At 35.9% G+C, this 6,605-nt stretch overlaps 1 long non-coding RNA gene across 1 annotated transcript; it reads left to right on the top strand.

Moving 5' to 3' along the window:
* Window positions 1-574: 574 nt before the first annotated feature.
* On the top strand, window positions 575-2,772 carry LOC136854369 (uncharacterized). Its single transcript, XR_010857679.1, has 3 exons — window positions 575-796; window positions 991-1,087; window positions 2,467-2,772. It is a non-coding gene; the product is annotated as an uncharacterized lncRNA (long non-coding RNA).
* Window positions 2,773-6,605: the final 3,833 nt, after the last annotated feature.

Consider the following 6,605-nt stretch of genomic DNA (forward strand, 5'->3'; position numbering starts at 1 on the left):
TGAAATAAGTTTTAATCCCCGTGGATAATTTGTCATAACGATATATAATGAAATATTCTGTATATGCGAATATACATACACTCACATACACACATACATACTGTATATATATATATATATATATATATATATATATATATATATATATATATATATATATATATATATATATATATATATATATATGCGTATATATATGTATGTATATTCGTATATATAGAATATTTCATTATATATCGTTACGACAAAATATCCACGGGAATTAAAACTTTTCTCATCAAAGTGATGAAAAAAATACGCGGCAGGCTTATGATACAAATCACTTCCTGAGCCCTAAAAGAAATTACGGGTTACGTTCGGGAAAATTTATTCATCACATGCTGTATTTTAAACTTCCATGAATGATAAGTAAATTAAAAATATTTCCAAAATTAGCGGTTTCAAGGATATCCATGGATCACATTCGGTCGTGTTCCAAGAAGCAACACTATTAAGACTTCAGAGTCCTTGGCAAATGAGGACATCGTCCGAGTTCGGACATTTGAACCGCCGGGCCTTCTCAGTTTAACGTCGTTCTGGGCAGTTGACGTTTAACAGGAGTTTGCTGAGCGATCGTTCCTTCCTTGGGAGTGGCGTACTGAATTCTTTTAATTTATCGTGGCGTAACTGATCCTGCTGTGGAAGCTTTTACGGAGAAACCGTTTCTCACGCGATTGGGCTATAGTTGGCGCTTGAGATTTCATCGATTGTTGTCACTTCGCTGGTCAAGTTATAACAAACCCCGGCGTTCCGCAAGGTAACAATGAAATTTACTATATTACTGTTAATATTGTATATTTTCTCTGGGGATTTTCGATTCTTTAGTCTCTTACAAATCTTTGGCAGTCATTGTAACTTTCTGTGGGCGTGTGCCCATAATCTGACGTGAGCAAATGCCCAAATTTACGAGATTAAAGTTAACGCACATTTCTAAAGCTTTGTCTTTTCCAGGATGTTTTCGGTAAGATTTTGACTTTTGAGTTCCTGTCTTGAGTTCCTGTTCTAACGGTAAAGCTTCGCTCATGATAAAGATACTCTTTTGCAACAGGTATGTAGGAGGTATTTTTTTCCGCCAAGTGTTGTCATTTTTTGTTATTTTAAGTTTTCATAATTTTACTTTGTTTATATAGTATATTTAATTATTTTTGTAGTAAATTTAAATTTTTATAATAAATTTGCTTTAAAAATTTGTATTCATTTTAATTTGTAGTAAATTTAAATTTTTATATGCTTTAAAAATTTGTATTAATTTGAATTTTCAGTTAACTTTTAATTTAAAATTCTTTTAATTTGTCATAAATTTAGTTTAATTTTTGTATAAACGTACCTTTTTAGTCATAAACTTACTCTTTTATTTACTTTTTAAATTTGTATATACTGTTCTTGAACGACTTCACGTTATCCTCCACCCCTTGTGGGGCGGCGCCCCTAGAGGGGTGGAGGAGCCCCCATGTTCTGCATAGTAGGTCGTACGACCTACTATGCAGGTTCTTGGGTGGTTGTGAAGTCGGCTAATCAATCTTTCTTTCAGGTGCTAAATTCAGAGAGTCGTTGCTTAGTAGTCTATTGGTTAGATTTCGAGTTCAGCTAGGTATTAGGTGTTTAGATGTTTGGCTACCTTCCACTCGGTAAAGTTTGCAGATACTCCCCAAGGTTTGAGGGAATTAAGAATATTTACGCCATCAAACGTCAATACTGACTAATAAAACAAATTTATGTACAGGTGTGGCGTCTTGGTAGTTTTACTTTAGAATTTTAGCTTCTTGAAAATGGATTAACTCTGTGGCTAGGTTGTATAGATAAGTTGTTGGCCAATATTCTTAAAGGTTTTGCCCGAATCTAAATTTTTAAGCATGAAGTTGGCGTTAGACTTAATAGAATTTTCAGAGGATCCGAACTTGGTATTTTCCTGTCTAGCAACCGAAAATTTATGGTTATAGGGCTAGTTCTGGGGCAACTGATTTCAGGACAACTCGTTCCCGAAAAACACTTATAGGGCGACTCATACCTGGACAATTGCTGTCTAGGACAACTGATATATAGGACAACTCACAACAGGTATAAATATTTTCACTTAAAAAAAATCCCACTTATAAGTTATTGGTAAAGTCAAGTTATTGGTAAAGTAGAGAGGCAAGTCTTTAGTTTATAGGCGTAAGTGATCATTTAACTCTTCAATTGATTAGCATCCTTTAAATTTCATAGTTTATGCTAGTTACTGTTCCTCCAGCAAACAACGCACAAACGGTCGTCATTGCTTTTCAATGTAGTTTTATTTTTACATTTTGTACTTTTCAAGTCGGTTGGTTTGGTACTTGTCTATTTTTCAACTGCTTTAAAACTTTCCTTAGCCCCCACAATGCCATATATAAAACCTCAGCGAGGAGCTAATAAGCTTGTGGATGACAAAAACTATATTTTTCACAGACAGAATGCAGACAAATAAAGAAAAGTATGGCTACCTGAAGTAAAGAGTGCAGAGCGAGAGTTCAGACGATGGCTCAGGAGGACCCATTAGAAATATCTTCAACAGGGGAACACTTTCACAGCGCTGTGAATGAAGTGAAATAGAGGTTTGTCCTCGGTTCTATAAAAACCAAAGCCTTGTCTTCATCACAAGAGACCGCGAGGATTGTGATTGCTACAGAATGTTCTTATCTAAAAGATGAGGCGTTGTCTGGACTGCCAGCAACATCAAGTTATCAAGAAATATTCGATGTTGGCGACAGCATTTTAGTAGTGCTCCCCTATTCAGTCAAAGATATGGCTTTGATATCCCGCTGTTGTACTGCAAATTTAAATTTGAGGGAGCCATGTTTGCTCTATGATACTAACGTAGATAAGGAAAGAATGCTAATTTTCGCCTCAACACGGCCGGATGACCTTGTTAAAATAAGTGATTGGGCTGGCGATGGCACGTAATTTGTCCATCTATATATTACCAGTTATATACAATCAGCATTCAAATAGGTAACTCGAATGTACCTCGTGTTTTCGCATTGTTACCCAACAAGTGGCAAGCGATTTATGATCGGCTGTTTTCTCACTCTTCGCCCTGATATTAAGAAAATGAAAATTGATTTGGAACTGGGAGAGCAGGTAACTTCAAAACGGGTTTACAAAGAGTGCAACAATGGACCGATAACTTTACTTGAAAAGTATGATCCTTGCTAGAAAGTAGCTTTTTTAAAAGCTGTGCCATATATCTATGCCATGTAACTGCACGAAGTTTTAGTAAATTCTTTTTTTATTGAGTCTTTAATGTTTAGTTTTCATTGTCCCCAAAAAATAGTTTTTAATTTAATGTTTTATCCTTTAATCTTCAAAATTAGTTATCACTTTATACCTGGTATGAGATGTTCTATATCAGTCGTCCTAGATACAAATTGTCCATGAATGAGTTGGCCTGTAAGAGTTTTCCGGGAATGAGTTTTCCTGATATCAAGTTTCCTTGGCACGTATAGGGGTTATAGGAAGCTCCCTAAATGTACGGGTCATTAACGATAATAGGGCTTGCTTACCAAATAACTAATATCTTGAAAATCCTCAACCATGCAAAATTTAACACATTGTCCAGGACAGTGTTTGGATTTCTATTAGAAGATGGAATTCGTTTTATGAAGTTTGTTAGCAACTCATAGCTAGGAACTTGAAGCTCCCATTAGCAGACAGCACGAAAGCTGTGTGTTAAGTTTAAAATAAGTTTTAAGTCGTGGATATTTTTTGCATACGATAATTAGAATATCTTTACTTTGAGTGGGGTGTAGTAAAGTTGTTCTTCAGGTATGTTGGTCAGTTTTGATAATATTAGGTTACTCATAGCATAAGCAGTGTATTTATGATGCTGTCCGCTAACATTGAGCTTGCATATTACTCTGTGAACACAGACTTGTTAGTTACTCTGAATACAGGCAATGAGTTTTATTCAATGAACGTATGGCAGTGAACGTAAGGCAGTGAGTTTGCAACTATGAACAAATGGCAATGAGTTTTGTTCATGGTTAACAAACTCATTGCCTTTTGTTCATAGTTACAAAGGCAATGAGTTCGTAAATATGAACACAAGGCAGCGAGTTTGTTCTATGAAGACAATCAATGAGTTTTTCTCTGAGCACATGCAGTGAGTTTTTTTTTTCTATGAACACAAGCATCGAGCTTGTGACTCATGCATGAGCCATGAGTTTGGAAGTTACTCTTGATTACTGGCAAAGGAGTTTGTAATGTTGCTCATGAGCACTGGCAATAGTTTTGTGATGTTGCCCACGAATACTGACAATAGTTTTGTGATGCCATCCATGATCGTTGGCAAGCAATTTCCTCTCCATGAACCCTGTCAAATGCGTGTCAGTCAGTTCGCCGGTCTGTCCCTGCTTAGGAAGTTCCCTGGTCTGTCCCTGCTTAGGAAGTTCGCTGGTCTGTCCCTACTTTTTGCCCCATGCCCAATCCCTTCCTTTGTATACCCTGACCTCCATATCTGTCTCTTGGGGCTGGGCTTTACTGCCCCTTTCGTGGTTTCATCAATTTTTCGCCCGTGATTTCAGGCCTTTTTAGCAATGGCAACGCTCTAGATCGAGAAAAATTTGGCAACAAAGGACTGGGGGTTATTTAGGTTTTAGATATAGTTTTCTTAGACTTCTGTGCTTTCTCCGTGATTATGGTCGTCTCGGCTCGTTTGTTGCATAATTATACAATTTATATATATACTGTATATATATATACATGTGTGTGAAAACATATTGGGACTCTTTATTTAGGGTAGGTCAGCGATCGCGAAGACCAAAACCACGTAGGTAAATTCAACGCGCGTGATAATTTTTAATTAAGACAGTTGACTGTAAGTCAGCCAGCTTCTCCTAACACCACTTGCTATTCACACACATTAGGAAGACGGCGTCTCTCCTAATGTCGTGAGCAGTCCATACCTGAGCATCAGGAAATTTGAATTTTGGTGGCTAATTTAAATGGCCCACTGCAACTTTAAAATTTCATTATTTCAAAAAAACAAACCCCGAAAGCCTTCCATTCAAAATACGAGCTCTCAGAAAAACTAAGTATCACGGCTGTATCTTTCACCGTTATTGCTCCACAGATATGTTACATTCCTCATCCACCCACCCACTACCACATCCCTTGAACGCCTAAATCAATATCTGGATCTCCGGAACGGCTGAAGGGATTCCGATTAAATTTGTCACGATTAGAGACTTTAGTGGGAAACCTGGAAAGCCAAAGTTTCATCCCACACACACACACACACATATATATATATATATATATATATATATATATATATATATATATATATATATATATATATATATATATATATATATACCAATGTATAGAAATACAAATTATAACGCAAAAATTCAAATACCAAGATCACCTGGCTCTCTCAACACTCACCTTTTCTAAATTAAGGGTAAAACTTTTCCCGTGATCAAAGACATAACTTGGTCTTACTTATTGATACTCGAAAATATTCATTAATTACCACTAAGTAGAGGCAACAAGTGCTTCTCAAATACGAAGCCTCCAATTGGTTATTCAAGTTTGCTCTTCCATGAAATAAAATGTTTTTCTCAAATATAATGTCACCGTTTTCAGTTGACTAATTCAGTCTTCACTTCCGCGAGCTTTTGAGACAGTGAGAGAATTCGCTTCATAGAAATTAAATGTTTAGTTTTATAAAGTTGGTTTTAGTTTAACTATTCGAAGTGTTTAAACAAAACTAACCCGATGTATTTGAAGGAATTCAGATAAACGTCAAAGTTTTCCTCCAAAGTTGAAGGTAAAATAAATTCAGAGGCGATGCACAGGCCAAATATAAACTGAAAATTAATTAAATAAAAACTAAAAGCGCAAAGTTCAACTTACTTTTACTGTACAAACTAATTTCGTGGCTCTAAAACGTAATAAAAAAAATATACTGAGAAAGTCATCATTTCTTTTGCTAGTTGAGACCATTTTTGTATTAAGGTATATTTGTCTTTAATGGACATTTTATATTAATTTTTAGCAGGATATTCTGTCAGTGTCTCATAAGTCTCAAAGATATGATGTTTAATGCCTGCATTTTTAGCGACGTGAGAGCAACGGTAAAAACTTTACGTTATATTTGGAGAAACTTTGCGCCGTAACAACTCGGGAAGTTTGATGTGAAGTGTGCTGCCTTCATATGTACCGGGAATTAATGACATATGACACGAATCGAAACTTTCCTAATTATCATGATGATTCATTATGCTGCTTCTATATTCAACAGTTCCGGGAAGGAAGTAAGATCGGACTTTTTAAAAGTTAATGTCACTTAGCAAGTTTCCAAAAAGATGGAAGGGCCTCAGCGCCCAGTTGCAGGCTGTTTTCTGTTAGCATTTCAATTAAATATTACACATTTCCTCTTCTTTCATTCTTCTTTAGAATTCTAGGTAGAAATATAAACACTTATTAAAATGTGTGATGGAAGCGTAAACTTTATCCGTATAGAGAACGTCTGAACCCTTTCAGCTAATGAGGATAAGGGTACTGTGAAAGCATTCTAAAACCAGTTTCGAAAACTGGCTTTC

This window comes from Macrobrachium rosenbergii, chromosome 29 (assembly GCF_040412425.1).
Source record: "Macrobrachium rosenbergii isolate ZJJX-2024 chromosome 29, ASM4041242v1, whole genome shotgun sequence".
In the NCBI taxonomy this organism is placed as follows: Eukaryota; Metazoa; Arthropoda; class Malacostraca; order Decapoda; family Palaemonidae; genus Macrobrachium; species Macrobrachium rosenbergii.